A 27,017-nucleotide genomic window follows, 5' to 3' on the forward strand; every position below is an offset into this window, starting at 1 on the left:
TATCGCTGGTAAACGGCCTAGTGGAAGCTGGTCACCAATGCACAATATGTTAATTGCAAGATTGTCGTTAACTATCATCTGAGCAGCTCTAGACAATGCAGTAATTGAAGGGTCAGAAACGGTTGATGCTGTACACACCATCTCTTCAACCATCACTCACTCCAGCAGAGTCAATCTGAGGACGTCTGGGAGGGAGAACCAGAAGAAGAGTTCAAAAGCCTCGAGTAGAGAAGACCATAAGCATGTGGTGGGTTTAGTTCTTACATTCGCAGTTCTCTGTGCTTTGACAATACCTTGGACAAACAAATACGTTCTTGAGAACTGCGTTATAATTTCCATTCATCTTTTAAGCCAGGACCAAGACTCATAAAGACATTTAGATGCATATGGTCCCTCTGAAATCATCAGGCATTAAAAGCATAAATAACATTGAGAGCATGCACCATGATCTGATATTTAACTACCAATGAAAATCCATATCATTCAGCCAGTGCCATTAAGATTAGGAGACAAGTAACACTGAAGTGGCAGAACCCTCTGTATGTATCCTTACTGAAAAATGACAGCACCCTTATTTTTCAGGACCAATCTCAAATACAACTGGGAAAAAAAATGCTGTGACCTTCTGCCTTAAACATATTGGTGAGGCAAAAAGGCCAAAAGGCCATTGGAGTGCTGTTTCTTATACAGATGTAATTTGCCACCACTCATGTGACTTAAAAGCAAAACTAATCTAGAGAAGGGTTTCTTGAGTTTTTCTTTAGATGTGACCTTTCCCTTTCCAGTCCATGAATTTAAAATACCAAGGAAGTGAGTCCTAATCTGAGGAAGTTTCCAAAACAGAATTAGAGATGCAGCACTTCTGTGGCAGGGTCTTGCGAAGTGCTGATGGTACAAATTAACTAATGGGGGTCAGGTCTGTGTGCACAGAGGAAACTTGCTGAAGGCAGATAGGGTGCAGGAAGGGAAAAGGGAGTTGTACAGCTCGTAGGCAGTTGCAAGCAGCTTCCTGACACTATTTACTTCGTGAAACGTTTTGTTTCCCGTAGAGCATGTTTGACTTTGCTTTCCCCATCACCAGTGGAAGTCAAATGCCTTTATTGGTATTGTGTCTGTTTTACATGGCGCAGCATTCACACTCTGATACTGAAGTGGCCGTTCCCCAGCTAGTCTGTAATTATCTAAATCCACACAGGAGCATGGTCCACCCCTGCCCCAACTACACTACAGTCAAATCTATACTTTAAATAAATAAGATCTAGTCTGACTGCCAAGAAAGGCTGTGCCATTTTACTTCATGATAGCAAAAAAATTCTGTAATAACACATGTATGTGGAAAATGCTATTGTCAATGAACCTCATCTGGGTGTTCCTGCTCCGGCAGGGGCATTGGACTAGATGATCTTTTGAGGTCCCTTCCAATCCCTGACATTCTGTGATTCTGTGAATAGTTGTGAATGGAATGAGCCAGTTTACTCTGTGATACATTGATTTGTGGCCTATTTTGCTCAATGTCATCTTCATGTCTTCAGCCTCTCCTGACTTTTTTATCTGCCACATATACACTTTGTCCAAACACAATTTGGTTTGTTGTGTATTTGGCACATCAGCATTTGAAATTGCAACGATTTATAGAATCACATCCAATGGCATGATTCAAAGGACCTGCATATATTACAGGAAAGCCATGCATGCTATGAACACAAACATGTTTCGGCACTGCTGGAGTTCCAGCTTAGACCTGCTGCTTAATGATGGATTGTCTCATATCTGGAGCTTTCTGTAGGAATGAGGGACATCTAGTGGCTCAATGGAATTGAGCAAATGAAGATGTTCTGCTTGAAAAAGGTACCTTGTTGCGCAAAGTAGGAAATTCAGTGAACACTAGGCTAAATTAAAGACCTCAGTCATTGAAATGTAATTTGAATATATGAAATTACTTTAGCTGAGTCAAATAATCTGTGATTAATAGTATTTTTGTGGTTTTATCTTTTTGTGAAGAGATGAGTTGACTTTGAAACTTACGCAGGTTAAAATGTATTTGTTATCTATTTTCAGGACAATATAACATCCTCTGTCATTAGAAGTTGGTGTACAGGATAGATGGATAAGAAACAGGGACAAATCACACAACACAACCCTATATATTTTTTCTTCCCCCAAATAAGCACATTTATTTTATGCATAGTAATTCAAGATCTGATTAATTAGACCAGGTGACACTTGATAACTTAAAATGACTAAGAATAACTGTGAAGAGCAGTTAAATGGAGAACTTTCATTTCTCTGCAAGTGTTTCCTATTTTAATACTAAAATAATGAGTTTCTTTAACAAGTAACCCACTCTGAGTCATGTTTTCCACTCTCCTTTGTTCTTATCCTAACCAATAACTACATGGCATCCCCGTAGCTTTTATTACAAAAGACAAGATGCACATTGTAGAAGCATCAAATTGTAAACTGGCTTTGTATTGTGAGCCTGTGTTTGTATTAGGTCTGCCATTCTGTCTTTTTCTAGTCCGTACAGAAAGTCCAGATGGACTATGTCGGTCTGTTACGCTGCTTAGATCAGGGACAGTGCTTGACCCCTCCTGGAATAACTAAAAATGAGAGACCAATGTCATGCAGTCAAGGGCTGTCATGTCTGACTGTCTGTCACTCCTATCCTAACCCCACAGAACAACTAATTCAATTTACGCAGATGGAGCTGGAGTATTTTGTCTGAAGCATGTAACTAAGGCAGGCAGCCTACATATCAAGAGGAAGGCTTCTCTGCAAAGGAGAGCAAATCATTGCCAAATATTAAGACAAATAATCTGGAGAGAGCAACTGCTCATCTCTTACCTGAGAGCTGATAAAACCTGGAAGCCAAAGAAGTGAGATCAAACTGAGAAAAGACAAACCACTTGTTATTTTGCAAAGATGTTTATCTCAGGAGATTTCTTTAAGGGTAAAAAGTGATGATAAAGAAAATCCTTTGCTAAACAAGTGGATTTTATTTTCCTTTTCTCCTCTGAACAGGCCAAACTGGAAGCTTGTAGGCCTTGGTGAAATTAAGAAAATAATGAATAAGGAAGCGAAGAGTTGTCCTATTCTGACACACGGGTTCCAAGTCCATATCCTATGCTAAGGTTCAGAGAGAAATTCTCAACCCGTGTATGTGCCATTAAAATGATATAGGAACAGATATTTAAACATTGCTCAGATTGCATTAGGAGCATGGGACACAGGGATTGGGTCTGGTGGTTCAGGCTGATGTTGCTGGAGGCTTGAATTTACAGGGTTTCTTGATTCGTCAAGGTACGCTGGAAGCAGGGACTTTATAAATGTCCTATGATTAATGAGTAGTGAACACACAGAGTATATGATAGTCCCTGGACCATTAAGATTAACGAAAGGATTTCTTTAGAGAGAGGTGCTAGCAGCCTTTATTTATGTGATAGACTTTTCAGGTTTTTTCACTCCTGAAGTTTTAGGTGCACTAGCAGGCTCAAAGTTACATTAGAGCTCTCATTTATCTCCAAGTTTGTTTCAACAATAGTTCATTGTAGGCAGAAATTCCAACGAAGAGAGGTTTCAAAGGATTTTTCTGTTTGGACTTGTTGCAAAGTCTATATGTAGGATGTGAACACAGGTATACCAAAACCCTATTGCTGACAACATTCAAACTGCATTCACCAGTATTAGGGAAAAATGAGCTGAATTTCTTTTAGTTGCCGAATAATCAAGTCTATTTCAAACACTTCTGGGAAAGAATGGTAAAGCCAAGGTGCACCTGACATATGAAGTTCTCTGATTCAAGTGTGGTAATCTAGAGAATGAAGAAAAAGAAGCGGGCAGGCATTTTAACAAATGTTTATTGAATGAGAAGGTAATGACTTCTTAAATCTCTAGTTACCTCTGCCACTACAAGGTTCTGGTTACCGCATTACCACTTTACTGATTAACAGGGCAGTACAAAATGAATCTAAAGTTACGTGAGGTTTGGACTGAATAATTTCCCTTGTAGAAAGATCTAGGAAAAATTAGCAGTCCTGTACTGGCCCAAGATTAGGTGGAAAGTGTGTGTGGTGGAGAAAGACTGGAGTATTCCTTGCAAAGACTGTGAACAGAAAGGGTAAATGTGAGAGCCGAGACTCAGCACCTGGCATCCTTCAAGCGTAAAGTGTGTTACAATACTGGAAATCAGCCTAGGACTCCTCTGCTCTTGCGTCTGTTGATGGTGGAGTGCCAGCAGCAAGAGATCTATGACTACTCAACTCAGACTTCCACTCCTGCTGCCCCAGTGCTTTGCCCCTGGCCTTACGCAGAGATGGGTACGTATTTTCTAACTAGTACAGGCAGATACAAATTTCCATAGATTAATCTTTCTCTGGCAAGGTGAGTCATCATATAGAAAAGGTTGTTTCTGCTTGTTCTCTGTTCAGATTATAATCCAATCAGAGCTCCAAAAAAGGCCAGGCCAGTAGCTTCAACAACTGTGACCACCTCTGTTCTCCCACGGTAACAGAGGGAAACCTGGAGACATGTCTGTAGCTACAAGCTTTCTGCAGGGAAAGATCTTCCTTGGAAATTACTTTGAAAGAAGCTGGCAAGGATCGTGGTAAGAACTTAGCCTTTTCTGTCCGCGTTTTTCCATTGGTCAAAACAAGGTATAATTTTTCCCTACTTCACAACAGTATTGTGAGGACTCATCCATTAATATGCTTACATCACTAAATATGATTTCTTATTCTAAATCACCTGAAGTTTAGTTCTTAGGAACAGAAACATCTCACCCTTCTTGAAGATATTTTCTCTCTTTTCATACCTACAGATTCCCCTTTGCTTTCTGCTACTGCAAAATGCAATTGCTGCTGACGTTGGTCTTGGACACCTGAGAGCAATTTTAACAGTCACACTGAATTTTCCTGAGCAATTAAATAATCAGTAAAGGAAAAGTATTCTTCCTCAATTTCTACTTTTCCTTTCTATTAATGTTGGAAAATGTTTTATAGCCTATAGTGCTCACAACTAGAATTTCTCATTGCTCCAACTCCTTGGTATTGTCATAAAGAATGATCTTTCCATATATTTATAAAGCATTTCTTAGTCCAGAGATCTCTGAGAGAATTAGTTGTGATCAAAACTGGAGTTATCTATAAACAAACTCCAGTATAATACCATGTGTTGTCTATGTTTGTATGCTGCAGGATCTGTACCTCTTTCTACAAAAAGCCAGCTTTCTCTGGAATAGAACAGTAGCAGACCACAACACCTGCACTGTCTTAAACGTAAGGTTACCATCCAACTGAAATTGCACAGGGAACCTAAGAAAGCCAAATGGTCTGCAAGCTCCTGTAATGAACTTCCTGCCAGAACTGGCAAGGTATTTTTAGCTATGGCACACTGTTGAAGATTTATTTAGGGACATGAGAGGTACCCAAATCTGGAAGTGGTGACCATTTTAGTTATGGCCCTGCTGCCTTCTCATCATCCCACACACAACCTTGCCTGACCTGTGAAACAGCCCTTTTTTTCTCCATCCCTGCCATGATCCCTTTTACTCCTACTCACCACTCTTTCTCCTACTGCCTTCTATAAAACTCAGATCTGGGATTTTCCTCATTTCCCTGTATCGTAGTTCCCTCCCACCTCTTTCCCAAGTTCCAAACCACTTCCCCATCCAGGTTTACTACCAGATGCTGTATTTTAATGTGGGGAAACATCCCAGCCCTTTATATGCACAGAGGAATGTGAGTTACACTTCATAGGGACCTTCACAGTGAAGGTGTTCAAACCCTTAAATGGGATGCCCAGTGAGACTAGAATATCCACCCTTGGAGCCATTCACACCTGGACAAGGCACTAAGTAACCTGACCTAATTTTGAAGACAACCCTGTTTTGACTGGGTAAAGGACCAGACGATCTCCAGTCAATCCTTCTAATCAAAATTATTTCATTGTTCCATAGTTCTAACTAAATCTTGAAGGAAACAAAGCATCTAGGATAAAGATGGTCTTCTGGCAAGAAGAAAAAGGAATACAACAAAACAAACCAAAGCTGTGCACAATTCATCTGCTTTTCATCTTGCTTGCACTGAAGTAATTCAGGATGAAGTCAAATGGATGTTAAAATCGGTAGAGAACCAAGAAGAGAATCAACACCAACATGCCTGTGGTTAGTCTGGGCTTGTTTCATCTGTCTGGACCCAAGGCTTGGTTACTAACGTGTGTGTTGTCTTCAGAATTTCCTCAGACGGAATAGTCCAAGGTACCATCTGTTTTATTTCCTGCAGACTGAGATGAGGAGCACAACACAAGCAGTACCCACCTCCTCTGAGCAACGATGCCGGTGCTGCAGCCAGATGTGCATTGTAGAGTAACCTTGTTGGGTGGCTGGAGAGAAGCAGGAGCAGATCAGGGGTACCCGGCTGCCTTCATTGCAAGCAGCAGTTCCAGCTGCCTCACCCTTGGAACATTTATGAGTACAGTTTGTGTTCCAGTGTGTGAATACAAGAAATGTCCAAATCAATCCCAGAGCTGTGACAATTCTTTGCTGTTGTTGGACATCTCAAATTCAACCTATATAGGTTTTATGGTACTACTAAAAATCAGGCTGAAAGCAGAGAAACAGAAATATAAACTGCATCCCAGTTTTGAGAAGGGACTTCCAAAATTCTACAAAAGTGAATGTATTAGTGATCTTAATTCACATTCCTCAGCCTCACAATTGACGTTTGCCTGATTTGAGGTGTCACTACCCTTTACTGCACAGAACAACTGAAGATGATTTATCCTTGCTTCAGAAGTACAAGTAATTATGAAAATACCTAAAATCTTTATGAAGAAAATCATTCTGTATTCCTGTTTATTTTACTATTACTGCTGGTTTAGTTAGGAGACACATCACCATTGGATAAACAAACATTAATAATACCAGCATCTGTTTCATAAATATTATATTATAAAGTATTGTTCTTCTGCTATCCTCTTAAATAGAGCCAGTTCCTGAAATTGAAATTCCTCTAACAAAGGGCACAAATAGAACAAGAAATCTGGCAGCAAAATATTTCTGCTTAAACAATAGAGCTGAAAGAGCAACACCCTGTTGTACTGCTCAGTAGAAGAGTACTGACAAATATAGAAACATAAAATGCACAATCACTAAACTACTTCAATATTTTAAAGTTCCCCCAAATCCAAGCCACTAAACCAAAAAAACATACAGGAGCTTGAAAATGATGGTAAACTATAATATCTCACTCATGGGTGGTCTTAATGCTGAATCTGGGATGAATTACATGAAAAAAAATCACAGGAAGTTTTTAACATGAAAAAGAAATCTGAAAGGCAAGTACAATGACTGCCATAACAGGGAATTTAGCAGTTCCAAACACCACATTAAAATGTTGTGTGCTTGGAGGCTGTGCTAAATTTTCTTCTGAGAGTGGTTTATAGGATTATAAGAGAAACAAAAATATCCTGACAGCTTCAGATAAAAATGAGTGACTTATCAGACCAATTGATAAAGCTGGAAAGAACAGACAAACTTCCAAGCATGCAGGTGCTTCTTTGGATCTGAAACAGGAAACTTCAAAGCTACATCCAAGTTGAGAACAATTGTGGCAAGTAAGGACACCCGCTTTGCTTCAAATGTTTATTATTTCTTTTTTAAAGGTTCTAAACGATGACCTGGGAAATAAATTCATACTAACACAGCCCTGTAAATGGATTGTTTTTTGTAAAGCAGGCTTGCAATTAGAAAGAGATCTGAGGAGTAAAACTTAGCCCAGCAAATCTGCACAAAATCATATTGACTTTCCATGAGATTCACAAGCCTGTTTGCTTAGATTACTTTAGAAAATACTAACTGGATTCCTAAGTCACTGAGGTACTTTAGAAGATTTTACTTTTGGTGAAAAAGGCAATAAACAAGTCAGGGTGGTGCCAAGGAGTGGATACATGTGGGTCCTTGGGGCTTATGTGGCTGCAGAGCCAGCTCTGCTGGGGACTGGTGTGTGTGCCTGGACAGACCTGGCAACAAGCTCAACGCTTAAGATCTGACAGAAGCACAGACACCACGAAACAATGAGGTGGCTTGGCTGTAATACATCTCCCAGGCTAGTCCTAGTAGCGATGTAAATATTGTTTTCTAAGTTTGCCATTTGTATTTATTGAAACTTTTCACTGGAGAAGGTGGGGAAGGTGAAGCAGAAAATTAATTCTTTGTTATTGGCCATTCAGGAATTTTGAAACTTACTTCTCAATCATCTGCAACAGTTTCCTTGTTTTTAGAATGAGCGCATGATATCATATCCTGAGCCCTTCCCTTTTCTTGCAGCTCTCCGAGGCACTAGGAGGAGTCCAGCTACAGTCACTGTGTGAACTGGTCTGTAAAACTGTAGTGGAGCTGCTGTTGCCATCGTCTTCCTGCTGCCTTGTTCATACCCCTTCAGAAATTGCTGCTCTAGGACTAACGACCCTTTAAGCACAGTGAGTATCAGCTAAGAAAGCAAACAATTCATCTAACTTGTGAAGTTGCAGTCAGAGAAGGATGACTTCTCTATGTGTTTACATGTGCCTGCAGTTAGGGACACAAATAGAAATGAAAAAAGAACTCGCTGTCATTTTCCGTCACTGAAGTGAGAAGAGAAAGGCAATTGCTGGCCCAGCCGGGGTGCGGTAAGGGATAGCAGTAACGTGGGAGGCTCTCAAGGTGCAGGGGCTGGATTAAAGGTGTGGGAAAGGGCCAAGGTACATGTGCTGTGTGAGGCAACATACCCATTTACTGTGGACGGACAGGGAAAACCAGCTGCTAAAATGTATTTACACAAGCAGCTGTGCGTGAGCACATGGCATTGTACTAATGTTGGATGACAAGTACCTCTTGTTGATTCTGAATCTTGCTTGACTTAATGAATGCAGTAATACTAGCTAGTAATAAGTAAAAGAAAAGGGGAATAAAAGAACTAGTTTCTGTACTAATCTCCACTCATCCCTGAATCATACAGGCCAAGTAACGGTGAGTCAGTGATTCTTTTTAGTATGGTTACATAGACAGTGGTGGTGGTGGTGTTATTTCTGCACTTCTCCATCTCGGTCCTTTACCTCTGTAGCGCCAAACTAAAGCTCTGCCATTCTTGGTGAAGTGCCTGAGGTTTTGTCTAGATGTCTCTGCAGTGTCAATTTAGAAACTTGCTAACTATAAGTTTAAATATGTCATTTATAGTATACAAATAACTTAGCATGATCTGGAACTCAGAGCGTAAAAAATGTTACAATGAAAGTAAATAATCAGCTTGCATTTAGATCTACCAGATGATACTGTAGAAGTTATTTATTAACCTAGAAAGTTGCTTGTAAATGGATAGAAAAATCTGAGTTTTCCTATCCGTGTTGCCCTGGTACGACTTAATTCCAAAGTTGTAAAAGACTGATGATTATGCTTTATGTGAGGGCCTCAGTCTGTTTTGAATGGCACCAAGAGAAAGAAGTAGTGATATTTTTGTGAAGACTTAAGATAACAATAACTGACTTCAGAAAAGTGCAAATAAGTTGTGTCCTTTCCCCAGACAGTCTTTGGTGAGGCAAGCAACTGTATAGGAAACATAACTTTTGAATATGTTCTTGATCACACCACCCATTTTTTCTTTGCTCACTGTGGTTTTGATCAGATCATTCATAGGGTCACAGCACAATGTTAGTAAAAATCATTGCTTTTTGTTATCTGCTGAACCGCAGAGTGGGGGAAAAACTCCTCTTCAGTTAAAAGTTGCTGGATAATGTATTTGTATTCTTAGTTATAGTTGGATCTGTCTAGTTTGTGGCTATGCTTTTTTTCAATTTATACACTCTTTTCAAGGGCTTCACTCACAGTTTTTCCTATAGTTAATTATTTTGTTGTCATGACTAAATATTCAAAGGTGAAAGAGATGTGAGTTTCCTTTATAGAAACCACCCATCTCTGCTGTTGTATCCTGTTTATATGTGTTTAATAATAAATTTTCCACCATCTTACATGCAAGAAATGTTAGGTGTGCAGCTAATGTTTAATTAATTAATCTCACAAAGAACTTGTGAGGTGTGTTCCCTTATTTTACAGGTGAGACAGTTAAATTAAATGACTTGTTTAATATCACACAGTGAGTCACTGCTAACACTGAAAATAGAGTTTATGTCTTCTGGTTCCTTGCCCTGTATTTTAATCATCAAACCAGACTTAACTCTAAAGTTGAAGGAACTCCTTAACTGATTAAAATAATTGTTCTCAATTTAATGTTGGAGTATTATATTTTAATCACCTAAGCAGCTGAAATACTTGCAAAAGTTTTCCTTGCTTAGGACTTTTTTAGTCTTTCTTGTTCAACTATTGCTTCAGATATCAGCTGAATATGTTTTGCTTACAGTAAACCTGAACTTTAAAACATACACTCAAACAGATATCCACAAAAAATAAGGAACACGCTTAAAACTCACAGCTGTTTCCTTGCTGTCAATGTAGCAATACTCTTTTTCATACTCTCAACACCAGTTCCACTTAATAATAGCCATAGCTTTAATTAATGGAGCATAGCAAAGTTATTGCCCCATAGAAAGCAAAAGATAGACTGCTGGTTACGCTGTCATAACTAAATGAAAATGTAGCCTGAAGCACAAAACAGCAATTGCATCTTAAGAAATATCTGCTTAGAAGTGCAGTTCTGAACTACATGCTGTGTCATCTCTGAATAAACTGATATATAAAGAGGTGTGATCCTTGAAAACATGTTTAAATGAATAGTACACGTGCTCAGGCTAATAGTATGCTCCAGCAGCTTTATAGCTTTTTGGAGTATTGTCCATATATCTGCTCATGCTATAGGACAAATATATAATTTTTCTAATCCTCACTATCTTACCTGTTTGATAGTGTTCTTCAGTACAGGAAAGAATAAATGGTCCAGAAAATATGTACGTAGGCATAAGATAGAAAGAGGCTCAGGAGAGGGAATGAAGAAATTATATTACCATGGCTTGCTCCCTGTTAAAGCTGGGTGTAGACACCGCTGTTTGTTATGCAGGGTTATACAATGCTTTATATCGTACAGTACTTGTGGTGTGTGTGAGACAAACAGCATAGGGCTGTGGTCAGATCTAAGATTTTTATAAGACTTTTGCCATATGTAATGAACAGGGCATTGCTGTGGAAGCAGCCTTCCAACTTAATTGCAATTTAACAACAAAATACCGTAAAAATTCACCTGCTTCATTACTGAATACAAATAAAACTCCTAGGTGGTAAAATCAGTCAGTAAGCATTGGCATGCTGTATTTATGAAAAAAAACTCAAAAGTAATTTAACATGTTGTACTTGTAAAGAAGAGTCACATCTTGCCAGCTGAACTGGGAGCTGCACAGAAGGTTCCAAATAACAAGCCAACCAGGGATGTTCCAAGAAGGCCACTCTGTTTCCTCTCCATGGTCAATACTTCTAAGTTACCATGTTGTTTTCCTTTTCGGGTTAATCTTCTCTTTAAAAAGTTAATTATGAGCATGTTTTACAGTTTGTCACTAGTGACAGGGCTCTGTCATCAGTGATCAGCTGTCCAATATTGGTCCGAGTACTGCTCCAGCGTCGCTTTCAGTTGCTGTTAGAAAGTAAGGTGTTTTTCTCACAGACTTTAGAAAATGGCCTGATGCCAAGTGCTGAGCAGTTTGCAGGACAGCATTGCGTCTGCGCCCATCTATTGGGGCTTAGAGATGCTCCCCTTCAGAGGGGTTTGTTGGGAGTAGAAAGAAGACTTTGTGAACTGCATATCTGATCAAAACTAACCAAACCAGTAGAAATACAGTTCATGGGCAGAGAATCCTTTTCAGCAACAATTCAGCTAATAGGTTTGAAGAATGAGCCAGCTTGAGAAAATCAGAAATTGTTTGTGGATAACCTGAACGAGAATGGAGAATGCATAGTACAGTATCACATTTGAGAAGAGCTCTGACAAAATATGGGCCTTGAATTTTGGATGTAGAGAGAGTTATACTTGCTTCTTCTATTACTGAAGAGAAAACAAGCCAGCCTTTCTTTATGATTAAATAGACATCATGCTATTTTACATAATTTTATTTCAGATCCTACTTACAGCAGAAACCTCATTGTGTCCTGCCTACCTTAGTAATCTCATTACTAATCACTGCTCTTTAGTAGCTCTATTGCAGCCTGGTCGTGTTGATTCAGCACGGAAAGAAAACATTTTAGGAATGTCAATTCTTCAAGCAGTTGGGATTATAGGCATGGTAACAAGTACTGTTTGTGAAAGGTATACACTGTCTGCGTTCCCCATACAACAGTGAGAAGCAAACTGAGATACAGCCATAGTGCTAGCTCGAAGAGTTGATATAATGACTATATTATTATGTAGATTTGATTCACAGAATTGAGAAAGCATTTGTGGTAATATGGTGCTTATACATTAGAGCCAGAAAATGAAATGGAAAAGTGAAAAGAAATGCATAATGAGGAGTTGGCCAGTTCAGTTCTATTATGCAAGCACAGTGAAAAGTACAAAGGTAAAGAATGCCACAAGTAACAAAAAAAATCCAGTATCAGTTACCTTAAATTATATTAATTATAAAAGGTGGAGTTAACAATGCAGGCAAGTTACATTTTTTCCAGCATTCCTTATTATGTGTTAATCATGGCACTGTAAAGATCCAAAAAAACTTGGATCATGCAACTTGCAAAATACCACTAGAATGTTTCTTGCTGGAACTAGGCACAGCAAGGCAAGTACAAGCTGAAACTGTAAATACGGGGAAAGACTTCTCTGTTCAATAAAACAAGCAGTTTCTGCTGAAACTAGTTTTGCTTGAGGACTAATTTGTGGTTCCAAGTGTCTTTCAGTGCTGACAGCTGAAGAAGGTAGCTCTGGGCCAGATTGTAATGTTCACTCCTTGCTCTAATGGGCGGATGTGTTTAATTAACCTTTGTTTCTGCAGAAGCAGACATTCTGGCAAGCTGTAGGAATGCTAAAGGAGGCAAATCTAAACAGCAGTGAACCTAGGCACATTCTATACATCTAGTACTAGGTAAAGAATGTTAATGCAGACAAATACTGTTTCCTAGGAGACAGGTTTGTAGAAGAAACTGAACACAGTTCCCCTGTAGGGCTCCCCCCATCTATTTCACAAGACCCAGCTATGGTCCCATGTCCTTGGGACTCTTGTCTCTCCTGTCTGGTTAAAGACTGGGCACAGTTCTTCGGCTGGGAGTGACCAAAGCTTGTATTCAAGGTGAAAATATTCTGCTTAGTATCTCTTAGATAAAGTCAGACTGGACAGCCTTGCTGCCTGTTCCATGTCCAGCACTGACTTCTCCAGATACCACAGCTTAGACAGACCCATCCCAGAGCTTCCTGTAAAGTGCAGATCGTTTATAGCTAATTCTTCAGAAGGCATATGGCAAGTCTAATGCAAAGCAGATATCCTTTGCATAAAGTTGCTGAAGGCATTGTTTTTTCGCTTAAAAAAACTAAAGCACTTTGGATTACAATTCATACAAATATAGGAAACTCCCTGGCCAAAGTGTTCCTTGGCCCTAATCTTTCACTAAAAAAAATCACAAACTTTGCATGAGTGTTTCGAAAGCATGCAAATTAGAGCTTATCTTCTCTGACCTTCATCAGCTCCACTGCCACAATAGCATCATTGTTTCCTCTCTCCTCCCCTCAGTAAGCGGCACCCTCTGTTCCTCTCCCTTTCCGGCCCAAACTTTTCCATCGGAAAGACTTTTTAAAGCTCTGCTTTGTCATCTAGTTTTGATACTACTGTGATTTAAATACCACCTCCTTCAGTCCTAGTTTCCCCAGTCTCAGTCAGCCAAGACCCTGTTTTTACTCAAAATGCACTTTTTAAACTTGACTGATGGACATTTCTTCTACTCTTGTAGTCTTGTACAAGAGTACAATACTTACAATAAGGTGGATTCCCAACTGAGAGCAACATTTAGGTTAAGGCATTTTTCTTACTAAAACTACACTGTAGCAACTTAGTATCGAATGCAATCATGAATGGTACTTTTCCCACTTCAGCACTGTGATGCAGAACTCTTCCCTTCATGGTGCAACTATCACCGCATTGCCACAGTACATAGGAACTAGCGCTGAGGCTGCAGTTGAATTACTAAATTCCTAATCCCATGCTTTATCCATTGGGTTTCTGCTCCAGAATGGAGAGATGTGACAGCAAATGAGGTAACCAAGGAAAAATAAAACTGGCTACAGTTGTCAGGATTATGAGTTCAATATAATTCTTCAGCTTGCTCATACAGGTCTCTTTTTTTCTAGTAAGGACTGATAGCTCCAAAAGCCATAGGTTGTGCGTTAAGTTCTTGGGTGATGACAATTTCCTTTATAATGTTGCCCAGTGTCGCAATTATAAGATAGGATTGTGTAGCCCTGCTAAGAGCAGAGTGTGTCCTAATGCAAAGGGAAGGTTTGCAGAAAGACTAAGGATAGAGTAAGAAGTCTTTATGTCCAGGTATAGATGGTGATTTCCAAAAGCTCTTACCATTTGGCTGAACATACAGCACAGTCAGTAGATGTAGTCAGGTTGACACAGATGACTTTCAAAAATTCTTCACCAGCATGGTTTGACACGCAGCCCACTGGCTAAATCTGGTCTGCAGGATCTTCTGTCTGGCCTGAACCACCTTTTCTATGGAAGTTCCAATGAGCAAGCTTCTGCATCATCCCAAAGAGAAGGAATGGAGAGAAAATGCCTCTTGCCCATGCTTCTGAGACGTGGGCAAGAATAGCACCATGGTCCAGATGAGTTGTTGCTGTCTTTCTGTCTGAATGAGTTTGTGAGTGCTTAGATGTGTGAAAGAAAACACTCCTGCATAGCCTGGTGCCTTATCTCTTTGTTGGGCAGGTAAGAACAGCAGTGCTCCTCCACCACTGCCATTCTCATTTGCTGCTTGTTTTGCAGGTTGGGGTGGTAGGGAGCAGGGGACAGTGGTGTTGCCCTGCAGCCCATTGCTCCACCCAGCCTCCCCCCAGCACCTCCTTCTCTGTCCAGTTATGTGTGTGAATGGTAGGAGGGATGAAAACACACTCCCAAGCTGCTATTGATTGTCATCTTCATGGCCTGTCCTTAAACTGGGAACTGACTCATGCAGCCTCTGGGGCTTGGCTATCCCACTAATCCACTTACTGTTGCTGTAGATGTCACTCACCTAGAAGGAATCTATGACATTATGTTTCTTTGCATTTATATTCTTTGAGATGCATTTGTGTCTCTCCTTTCTTTGGCCATCTGCATGCGATGCATGATTCAATTTCTCTGCACAACTGCAGGAATTATGAGTTTCTTGTAATCATGGAAATAATTTCAGTAAGCATGAATTCTATATCCATACAAGGACACAGGACCTATGGGTTAATCTTGCAGGCTTTTTATTCAAGTGAATACATTCAGCAGGTTCTGGGTCCTGTCTTCCTCCAGTACAGTGCTTCCTCCAGTATAGTGCTGACAGGGACTGAAGAGAAGTTGCTGTCCTTGGAGTTGATAGCAAAGCTCTTTTGCTGGGGGGAACAGGCATCATTTTGAGCTTATATCAAGCTTAGAAGCCAAGGAAAAGAATTACAATATCATCTTAATTTTAACATAATCCAAGTAAAAATTACCAAACCTGAGAGCTCTCACTTAAATACAAGTTGAAACAATTACTTTATCTTCCGGGAGACTCTCTAAGTAATTGAAATGGATGTAACTCTGAGCTGACACTTCTGCTTGAAGAAAAGTGCTACTGGATGTGTCCATGGCTTGGTTTCAGCACATGCAGCCAGTTTCAGTACAGGGGAAAGCCACATTAACTTTCAGTAAAGCTAAAAGGGTATCTCTCCTGATTTTGATAGATGGCAGTTAATTACATTTTTCCTCTCTGGAAGAAGTATACATTTCTTTCTTTTGTTAGCATGTCTGATAATGGCAGGGGATTTTTCTGAGGGTAATTTTGGAATAAAACTGCAGCTCCAGGCACTCTGTAAGAAGCCAAATACAAGGGAAGGGTGGAGTGTGGTTGCTATTTGATAGTAGGAATGGTCTACAAGAAAGTTTCCTTATCTCTCTTCAATACTTGTTTTTCAGATGAAAAGGCAGGAGCTATTCTTCTCTGCTGTAAATTCTTTTCTGATAAGTCTTTTGGAAGAAATCACAATGCTATCTTCATTCAAATCCTTCCTAGGATGCATTTCTTCCATAAAGTGTTTCTATGCTGATCCACTAGGCGTTGCTATTTACATCCTGAAAAGAAACAAAGTACTTAACCCGGACTGATTGTAGAATAAGAATTACTAAGGGCATCTATGTCCCATAGGAAAGCTTAGTCCACAGAAAAAAATCTATTGCCTCCTGGCAGTAGTACTTTATATTGTGTTTTTATTTCTTATTGTTGATTGTAATCTCTGCAGGGAAGGAGTGTTTGTTTTTATGCACCTTTAAGGCATCATACATATCTGTAACTTTATGCAAATTAGTTAAGATCAAGAAGGAAACAAGAAGTAATTTTACAATACAAATTAGCTCTGCCTTGAATAGCAGTCAAATTTTACTCTGTCATCCCAGTGTAAATCCAGATTTGGTGCTGAAGTCACTGTAATGGAATATGGTCACAGCTCTCAATACACAAGGACTGAAGGGGAGAGAAGGCCAGTAATGCTGCATCTAATAGATTAATTCCCATTATCTTCGACTATGTGAATATTAAATAACTCTAATTGTCTCTTTGGGGCATGCTGACTCTATGCTGCCTTGTGCTATAGGCTGCTAGTACGATTCAGAAATGCACATCTGCTATTTAACAGTGTATAAAGTAGTGGTTGCCAAACCAGGCACTATTGTAACTAGTGAGGCCATAACAGTTTCAAACAAGGTCACAAGCTACAAGAAATTCAATTTTATCACAGATTTATGCTAGCATTTGGGGTTGCATTAAATTCTTGCTCTACAATAGCAATTTTTGCAGTGAAAAATTTGGGGAACTGCTGTGTTTTACTCTGTGAAAGACTGGGTGGAGATACTATTCTCTCTGAGTTTTCAGTGGGCAAAGTCCATTATTACAGAGGCGAAACATGTGAACATGACATCTAGAACTGACAAAACCCCTACAACTGGGAACACATTAGAATCTGATGATATAGCATATTTCAAGTCAACAACATTGCTTTCCAAAACTGTAATTAATCTATATGTCCAAAATATTATGTTACTATAATAATTATCATAACAAAGCTAATTACAGATCAGTCCTTCACTACCAAATTACACTGACCACTAAGTAAAATGTGGCAGTTATTTGCACGATATACAACAGATGAGAAGAAACAAACAACATTATTATATGCATCAGAAACAGCTGAACCTTTTTTTTTTTTTTTTTAAAGCCATGTCTGCATATTTGTGCTGTAATCCGGCAAGGAAGCCCTGCCAGTAAAGGAATAGGGTGTTGTAGAGGCGTCAAGCTGGGAGCTGGGAAGGAAGGGAATATTTCCTGATACTCATTGGCAAGCTCAGAGGAAGGAGAACATCCTGCCTAGTCATGCTAAATCAGCTAAAGAGTCCTTATTAGCACAGCAAAGCCCTTACCCACCCTTGTTTAAGAAGAAGGATATTCAGATTTGGCTAGGAAAGAGAAGCCACGAGTTCGTACATGAGTGTGCAGAGCACCCTTTGAACTTCACTCTCCTATACTGTGACTTCCTAATTTGCTCAAAGGAGCTGTAAAATTAAGAACCTGAGGACTTACCTGTCTTTGTTTTGTTTCCCTTTATCAAGCACATTTGGTCAGTTCTTACCTTTTTATGCTATGCCTTGACTTAAATATTTATGCTATGTCCCATTAAAATCCTCAGCTGCGAACTTCCATTCTGTCAGCAGCACAAGCTCTGCATAACATTTGTTACTTTGTGAACTTCAAATATATTTAGTGTGACTAAGTAGCAGAGTTTGTAAAGCAATGTTCTGCCTTTATACACAGAACTGCCGTATCCCCTAAACCAAGGCAATTCGATTCTGACCTGGAAAGGGACACCAGAGTTCAGTCTCTTGTGCCCTAGTAGTCCTTTGCTTCTTGTCTAGAAGTTGCCAGTTCCACAGGCAGTTTTTGTAATATTAATATTTTCAAGACCAACCACTGTTAACCACATAATCTATTGTTTAAACTGCTTTTTAGTGAATTTGGATGTCTGACAGCATTCAGACAAACTGACAAAAATGGCAGCTCAAATGACAGATTTAGAGCTGTCATCCTCATGAGGTCACTCCACATACAAGTTATGATCGGCAACATTGAATTGCAAAAACACCTGTAAAACCTTTGTTAAGTAATATAAATTGAAATTTATATATACTCAAACCAATGCAAATAACAAGTCATACAGAGAAGAATACATTAAAAACCAAACCAAAACAAAACACCACCACCAACCAGCCTTAGAAAGGAAAAACATACAAAGAAGAATGCTGATGTTAGGCTAAATTCTCAGGCTATGCTTCATTACTATTGCTGTTACCATTTATCAAGGACTTGCAAGCCAGTTCTGGTATTTCTTCCCTTTGTGTTTAACTCTGGCTGTTACATCCTTAACTCTCATGTTCTTAGCTAAACTTTCCCTCTTAAAACTTTCTTAGTCCACATTATTTCTGGTCAGATTTGAATCAGCAAACAGAACATTTCCTGTCCTTGGGGGGATGAATCTCCACTGGATATTAGGAGCCTGTGTCAGCACTACCAGGATGCAGACCAGGAAGCTACGCATTTTATTAACAGGAACTAGAACAAGAATGGCAAAGTTTTGGCAGAATTAGAATGAAATGTTTGTACATGGAACAGAATAAGGACTGGAAATAAAACATTTTTTATATGACTAAAGTAAGGCTGCCAGCAAACTAGTGTGGTAGGTTTGGAAATCATCAGGCACTAAGGAGAAAAAGCTTAAGCTCAAAAACTAGAATCTGAATGAGAGCTCCAGCTGCCTAACTGACTGGAGCTGTGTCTCTGGCAAGGTGAAAAAGGCTGCTGTGGTAACGGAGAGTACTAATGAGTTATGTCCTCGAGCAACAAGTTATTGACACCCTAATGACAAATTAATAGTTGAAAATTTGGAATCTAACAAAAATGGAGCTGGAATTAATATTGGTCAATAAGAATAAAAATTGACTCAGAGTCTCATGCTGGAACACAAGGTACGCTTCTCAGGGAGCTAACAGTGCACATGTACCAAAATACAAATAGTAAGTAGCTGCGTGGTATGGATCTAAAATAAGACCAGGAGAAACCACAAGTGTGGTTCCATCTATTATATTGTAGCTCTGTGAGCTGGTCAGCAATTCCTCATTCAGACTATAATGTTTTCATATCTCTTCTAGCAGCTACTCAAGAGTTTCATCATGATCCAAACCTGTGACAGAGCAAGTCTGGTTGTTGGAAATTTGCTGGATAAAGTAGGAATGTGCATTGAAAAAAGCTGACAGACATTCTATTCGTCAGCTTTACAGGCTGGTCTTCCTGTTAATTATGGCTTTGTACTGAACGAAGTCTCTAACAGGGAGAGCTGAGCACGGTCCTCCATTAGCTGGCCAGAAAAGCCTAAAAAGCCCTATTTATTCCATAGTCAAGAAGAACATGTATTTAGCCTGAGGGACATGGAAACCATACTTTTTGAAAAATAAATTCCACAGCCTTTTTCGTTTCTGATTTGTGACCCTGAGATCTATAAAATCATGCAGGATCCTCCTTTATGGCAGCTGCAGATTTATTACAACTAACATGGCAAGGGACCAGCCCTTTTGTTATAAGCTTTTAAAAGGGAGAACATGAAAGTTGCTGGTGAAATTGATGCTGTAGGTGCAGCAACTGAGGACAAATTATGACAATCACACCTACTTATTTTTACACTTGCAGCTTTTGGGAACTGACAGGAAAGATTACTATTGATTTATAACTATTTCTGAAAAGCAAGACCTGATAATTATCAGGTAGCTCACCTGTGTCATGCAACAGCTATGTCAAAACCCAACAATTAAACTACAAGGCAGAATGAAATTGTGTGTGGAGTCATCCCATAAGGACAAGCTGGAAAATTCTGGGGATGGGCCAGTGAGTTTCCCACAGCCATGGAATAAATCTCATTTTCTTTTAACTAGAACAAACTAATGTATCTGAGGTCTCTTAAGGCCCTCTGGAATCATATTATGATGATTCCTATCTTTTAATGCAGATAATATGTTCTTCTAACACTGATAAGAGTCCTAGGTGAACCTTTTACTTGTATTTGCAAAACTGTGCCCCATCAGAGGTTCTGAATTTCTTTCACACTGCAGTCTTCATCTGCTTCTACTTTTAAAGTGCATTTTTTGCATAACAACTGAGAAACAAAACTTCCAGGGACATACATAGAACCTTAATGACAAAAAAGCTAGTTATGGCTTAGTGTAATGAAAATTTTTGTAATAATCACAGCTCTCTCTGGGCCAGGAATTACAGAAATAATAGTAAAGATGAGCTCATTTTTAGACAATTATTAAAGATGAGCCCCAAAGTTTAAGGAAATTTGAACTCTACAGGCCAAGTAGCATTGCAAGGCTTTCTGCCATGATTCAGACTGTATTTAGCAATGGCAGCTTAGACCAACCTATCTCCCTTAATATCATACAACAAAGTAAGAAAGTACAAATCAGCCAAGTGGAAAAGGAACTGAGTTTTACCATCTTTTCCTGAATTGGAAGTTTCCCAAATTATCCCCACAAAACCCTTGAGAGGTTCAAGAAAAGCCACAAGGAAACTGTTACTGAGCCTTCAGCACTGAGAAGTCAAAGCAGCCCAGCTGATCCAAACAAAGGATTCTTTACACACTAATCAAAAGAGAGATTCAGCGGGTGTCCACATTGCTTAAGGTCTGTGAAAAGAAACTGAAAATGCAGAACTACATCAAGCTGATGTGATGTGACTATTGCATTTTGCAGTTGACATGATGGATATCTTCAGCCACAATAGCCAAATCCACAGTAAGTTTACATTTTTGCCTTTCAAAGAGCACGAAAGACTACTCTTTCTTGCATGGAAGCGGCAGCTGCCACAAAAATATAATAATATCTCAGGCTTTCTCTATATAAAGATCTTTTCTAAATTTACAAGGAAGTAACTTGTTTGGTTAAAACATTTTTCAAGAAAAGATAAATCATTAAACATTTTGGATCTTCCATTTACTTTGCCTGTTCCCAGCTGTCTACCTGCCTCTAAACTGTCCTAAGTGTCTTGCATCCTGAATTAATTATTACTGTTAAATGGAAGAACTAAGATCACAGATATTATAATCTACCACTCTCTTAAGACTTTTGACAAAAGGGCTGGTCAGACTTTGGGGAAAGTAGCATCCTAAGCCATTACAGTGAGATTCAGAAACTCTCTCAGATCCCTTCTCTGAATGTAGTCCATGCAAGCCAAGAAGTCCAGTGGGCAGCTGATAGGAAAAGACTTAGGAAGAGGGTATCTTGTAAATCCTGCCCTTCTGCATAAATTGGAAGAGGGAAGGAAGGAGTAGCAGCCTTTTCTTCAAATCACAGGAAGAAGATGCATCCTTTCTGTGCAAGATCTTAGGGGATACAGCTTCTCTTTAAAACAGACATCAACTTCCTCCTCTTCTGAGGTGATTTGAGCCTATATCTAGGAGGAATATGCCCCAAATAGCAATCTGAAAACTATCCTCTGCTAGGCAAGGGGTGTATTTAGTCCTTGTTGAAGCTGATCCATTTTGCATGGAATACTATTCTCTAAACCAGAGACAGCACAAGCAAGAGGAATCTACCTTATCTAGCGGTTTCAGCACATACTGAACAGTCCCCGCTGTTATAAAGATGTCACAACTTATGTTGACTATGTCTGTGCCTTTACAGTCCTAGATTCCAGGGACAGGCTTACATTATCTGCTTGGCATCGTCCATCTATTGCTATGAATCAGGCATGCTTATGGACAATATAAATGACCAATGCTAGTTTTTAACCTTTTCAATTATTTTACAGTGACCCATATAAGAGTTTAAGCTTGAGGTTTGCAGATTGAAGTCTTCTATTGATCTGCAGAAGGGAAAACCTGATTTTTTTTTTTTAATGTGTATATGCAGATACCACTTGTTATCTGCAGAAAACAGTTCTTGAAGAGACTTTAATTCCTTTTTAGTTCAACTGAAATAATGTTGATCACAATGCTTCAATATTAATTTGATTTTTACAATATACAAACTGTCTTGAGACAATTAATTTGGCACCACCAAACACCTCACTTAAGGCAAGTCAGATTTCTCAACTGGCACTAAATGTTTTCAGAATAGTCTCCCTAACTAATCAGTTTCATCCCTTCTCTAATTCCACTAACATAGTTGTTACTGTCAAAGCTAAGAGCAAAGGGCAAATAATCAAGTGACACAGAAAACAGCATGAAGAAAATCACTATAAAATCCAGTGCTCAAACATAGGAATGTCTCAGATGGTGCTGCATACAATCTGACCACTAGTTTCTTGGCTAATTCTATATTTTCTATTTTCAAAGAATCCACATTAATTTTGATATGTTGTACGCTGCTTCTGAAGAATGGAAAGATAATATTAGGGGCCACCTTATCCCTTATCCAATAATTTCTGTAGTGATTGAAATATGTATCAGTTGCTATTTAGCATTTTGCAGATGTATTCACAGACAGGATTCCATATGGAAGAAAAAGGTAGGGAAAAAGCAGCCTCTGTATGTCTTCTGACCTAGTTGTAATTCCATTTAAAATGTTACAGAACTGTTGCCTAGAAAAATAAATCCATAACAAAGGACAAGGGTTATAAATGGAATAAATATAGCTATGTGAGCCAGATCGAACCAATTCATTTTCTGCTACTGAAAGTCTGATCAGAAAAAAAATGAAGCCAAAGGTCTGTTGTTGCCCTTCAAGAAATCCAGCTTGAGGATGAAATTCATGCCTGAATGCAGAAAAGCAATTTTGAAAAGTCAAAGTTTGATTTATTGTTCTCTGAAAGGCTGTGTAATGCTGCTTACTAAAGATATCAAAGTTACACAAAGGTGATTTGTATGATTAAGGACAATCATAGTTCTGAAGGATTCTTAGAAAAATAGGTAGAACTTCTTAATTTGTTCTTTTGCATTACAGACACACATGATCCAGCAGTAGTACAGGTGCACATTTGCAGTATATTATATACACATATTCTGCTCTCATCTATGACAATGTCAAACCAAATAAATAAGATTTGAGAAAGCCAAGATATCACAGTATCACAGTATGTTTGGGATTGGAAGGGACCTCAAAAGATCATGTAGTCCAATCCCCCAACAGTATTCAATAGATATAGTTGATCAAAAATGTCCAAAAAAAGCCACTCTTTGGCCATTCTGCTGTAGGCTAGAAAACCTGTAACATAGCTTGTAAGATCTTAAAACATGCCCCTGCAATGAAACGGAAAAGACAAGACCAAATTAAAGCAAATGTTGACTGCTGTCCAGAAAACAATTTATTTTAGGCTGTAACTATCAGATTAATTCCAAATTTCAGTTATATATATTGGGGAGGAGATTACTTTAGGTAGAAGGTTGGGTGAATTTGCTTATAAGTACATAATGCACTCTTCTTGTGCTGTCAATCAGTGTAGGTCAAATGAAATTTGGGAAAAAACAGCATTTTTTACTCTTAAGCATGACTTCAGTTGTGTCTAATCACAGTGGCTTCAACTTTTAAACTAAAAATATATATGGACACACATATATATGCATGTATATATCTACTCAGAAGTTCTTTTATCCTGATATTGCGCCTTTGCTTGCTTACATTACCCCCAGTATCAGAAGTCCCAACTCAACTCAGAACTTCTTGGCTCTTGGTAATTATTTTAGTTGTTATTTTAATGCAGTGCTTCTATTTTATTTTTATGTTTTTCCGTAAGTAAATCATAATGAAATCACAAAACTTGAGGATTGAAGAGAAGCTTGGCAGTGTCTGATGGAGTCCCACATATACACTTTGGCCAAGGCACATTACTTTTGCAGACTGAGGCCCCACAAACCAATACAGCTCCTCCCAAGCTTTTTCAAAGGAATAGGAGTCTTAATGTAAATTGCATCAGAAGACAAAATATGTTTATTTTTGAGTTGGAATTTATTTATTAATGAGTTAGCAGGATTAATATTGATTAACCTATTAATATGTTGAATAATAAATTGCAACTACTGACATAAGTAGCTTCTAGCAAATAGTCTTTTCCAAAAAGTTAATCTCTGACTCTTGACAGATCCTAAGTACGTGCTACTGTTCACTGAAAAGATTAAATACAATAAAGAAGCCAGAATGACATAGAATATGTCTGCTTATTTTGAAACTACTTTTCTTAATCTTCTAATGTAAAGCATATTGTACTCTTATCGATTTAACAGGAAAAGAAAAAGGAGAGGCTGTTTGTAGACTGTATTAGGTTATCAACCACAAGTAACATGCCTTTTCTAGAAAAGAACGCTGTGTAAACTAACATGAACCTTCAGCTCAATAGTCACAATGTTCTCAAATGCAGCATTATTATCATCTGACTATGTTGTTCTTAGCAAGCTCTGTAACTGAAAGTAATGTCATAACAATGGGATACTTACATTAGTGTATTCATAGGCACACAAACTTCCTCTTAAACTTCCCTGGTGGAACAAGTTCCTACAGGTTTCCTACAATATCCACTTTACTGACTTTTTGAGGCTTTCACCTCTGGGTCAAAATACAGCAACTGAAAAACAATGAAGTGTTATATTGTGTAAGTTTAGGGAGTAAAGAATCCGTAGCAAAGTGCAACTGAAGAGGAATTTTGGTAGACAAAATTCATAGCCATGTGTTTCACCATCTAAACCACTTCATACAGAACTTGGATTTCCAGAAAAGATTTTCCATTCAAGTGCATGTTCAGACATTCTTTAATTTCACATTTGCCAGCCTGATAGCATAAAGTTATGCTGTAGGTACAAGAAAAGTCAATTTTTTTTAGCCACTCAGACATAGCAGAGTTAATTCAAGGTGTTCCATTGATGAAGAGGTAAAGTACTATCATAACAATGACTAACTATATTACAAAATTCAGGTCCCAAGTTCCCTCTTATAAATTGTGAGATGCTTGGGAAAAAAAAATTCTATTGCAACTTAACTGGTAAAGTGGCATCACAGCTCCAAAATGTTTGCAATAGATGTTGCAATTAAACATTGAAGAGAGAAAATAGCATTGTTAACAATGAAGATAGCAGACTATGAAGGGCTTTTATGGTGTAAGAATATGTTTGCATAAAAATGCTCTGTTTAAATTTGCTGAAGGACATTTTAACATTATTCTGAGTTTCCTCAACTTAATTAGAGACTGCAGAGAGAAGTAGGTACTTAGAGATTATATAATTGACAGATCTTTCTGGAGTATTGATCTCATCCTGCTAGAATACTGGTTGCTATCAAAGTCAGTAATTTTCATTACTAATTTAATATCTTTGTCAATAATTTCATCTGGAAAATTTGATTAAAAGGGACACAAGATCTGCTAACATGAAATTTTTTCAAGGATGCTCAAATCCTTCTCCAACAGTAGCTATTCAAAGAGGTATCACTGTTCAACTCAGTGAACTAAATTCTCAATAATGTTAGCTGCCTTATTATTCTGGAAAAATGCCCTGCCTTATCTATTTCTGGAATAATTCCAGTTTTTACACAACTGGCTTTGGCATCATAATGATAATCACATTCAACTTGATCTGTAAGACACTAAAGTATGCTTCCTACTCTCTATATAAGTGGTAAAGCGTTAGTTAATGTATCTGCTGCAGCAGTGCACTTCAGGAAACATGGGCCAGCTGGAGGGAGTCCAAAGAAGAAAGAGAGTGACTGGCAATTAGGAGACAAGACATATAAAAAACAACTGAAAAAACAAGTGTTATTTGAAGGAAGAAAATAATTCTGAGGAGTGAAAAAATAATGATTTTGGAATATTTAGCAGATTGATGCAAAAAGAAGAAAATCCAACTGCTACGTCCAGTATGCGAGTTATTAACATGCTTAAACTGCAGTAAGTGACATTTAAGGTAAATGCTGATTTTTTTCTTATGATAAAATAATCCAATATTTTAAATAAACTGTTATAATGATACCACAATCTTAGTTTTATTAAAAAAATTATGTGCTAAAATTTATTTATGTATAACTGATCTTGCCTTTGGATCATACAATAGGACTACCTGATCTCTTATGACTCTCCCTACAGCTTTTATTTTCTTTTGATTCTTGGCTCTCAAGATATTTACCATAAACTTAGCTCATTCTGTAAAGGTTGCAAAATCAGGCCCTAAATCTGCCATGCTCTTGATAATCAAAATGATCAGAAGTGTAACACATATAAAATTGGAATGTGAAATCCCTTACCTCACAAAATGTCAGTGAGAATCTCCTTAAAAATGACCTTGTGATTTGATCCTGGCAAATCTCAGCTGTAGCTGAAATGGAAAGGGGATTTGATAGTGAACTTTATTTTAGTGTGGTGACTTCCTGCTGTCTGTAACAAAAATAAAGTGCATGATACAGTGAACTACCATAAACTCCTACAAGGCTAAACCAGTCATATTTCATTTACTGTTGTTTGTTTCTGATCTATTTTAATTTACTGCTTTATGGTTTTTGAATGGTGAAATTCATAAATCTTAGCAAGGTCAGCTTCATTCTCTTAAGTATACAAATAATCTGTATAATGCAGTTCTTGTGAGACTATCTATGCCCAAAGAGAAAATCACCTTTGACTAAATTATATTTATTTTAGAACAAACTCTGTTTGAGGGCACACTAGGTACAGGTACTTCTTCCGTGTTATCTGTGCCCAGATTAACACGGGGAGCTGAACTCTGCACATACAAAAAGGAGGACAAAAGGACATCACAGCATTCTAGATAATCCAATAGATTTTCTTCTGTTTTCCCCAGTTAGCTTTCTTC

At 38.4% G+C, this 27,017-nt stretch overlaps 1 protein-coding gene and 1 long non-coding RNA gene across 2 annotated transcripts in view; one reads left to right on the forward strand and one right to left on the reverse strand.

Annotated features, from left to right (window-relative positions):
• Positions 1-26,519, reverse strand: LOC309441239. The gene is made up of 3 exons (XR_014184348.1): positions 26,455-26,519; positions 24,660-24,787; positions 1-185 (listed from the first exon to the last, which is right to left on the reverse strand). It is a non-coding gene; the product is annotated as an uncharacterized lncRNA (long non-coding RNA).
• Positions 8,324-27,017, forward strand: part of RALB (RAS like proto-oncogene B) — a 48,683-nt gene continuing 29,989 nt past the window's right edge. Inside the window, exon 1 of the mRNA XM_082055844.1 lies at positions 8,324-8,475. The gene's annotated coding sequence lies outside the window, so the exon portion shown is untranslated. The remainder of the gene's footprint in view (positions 8,476-27,017) is intronic.

Source organism: Streptopelia decaocto, assembly GCF_964273445.1.
Source record: "Streptopelia decaocto genome assembly, chromosome: 6".
Classification (NCBI taxonomy): Eukaryota; Metazoa; Chordata; class Aves; order Columbiformes; family Columbidae; genus Streptopelia; species Streptopelia decaocto.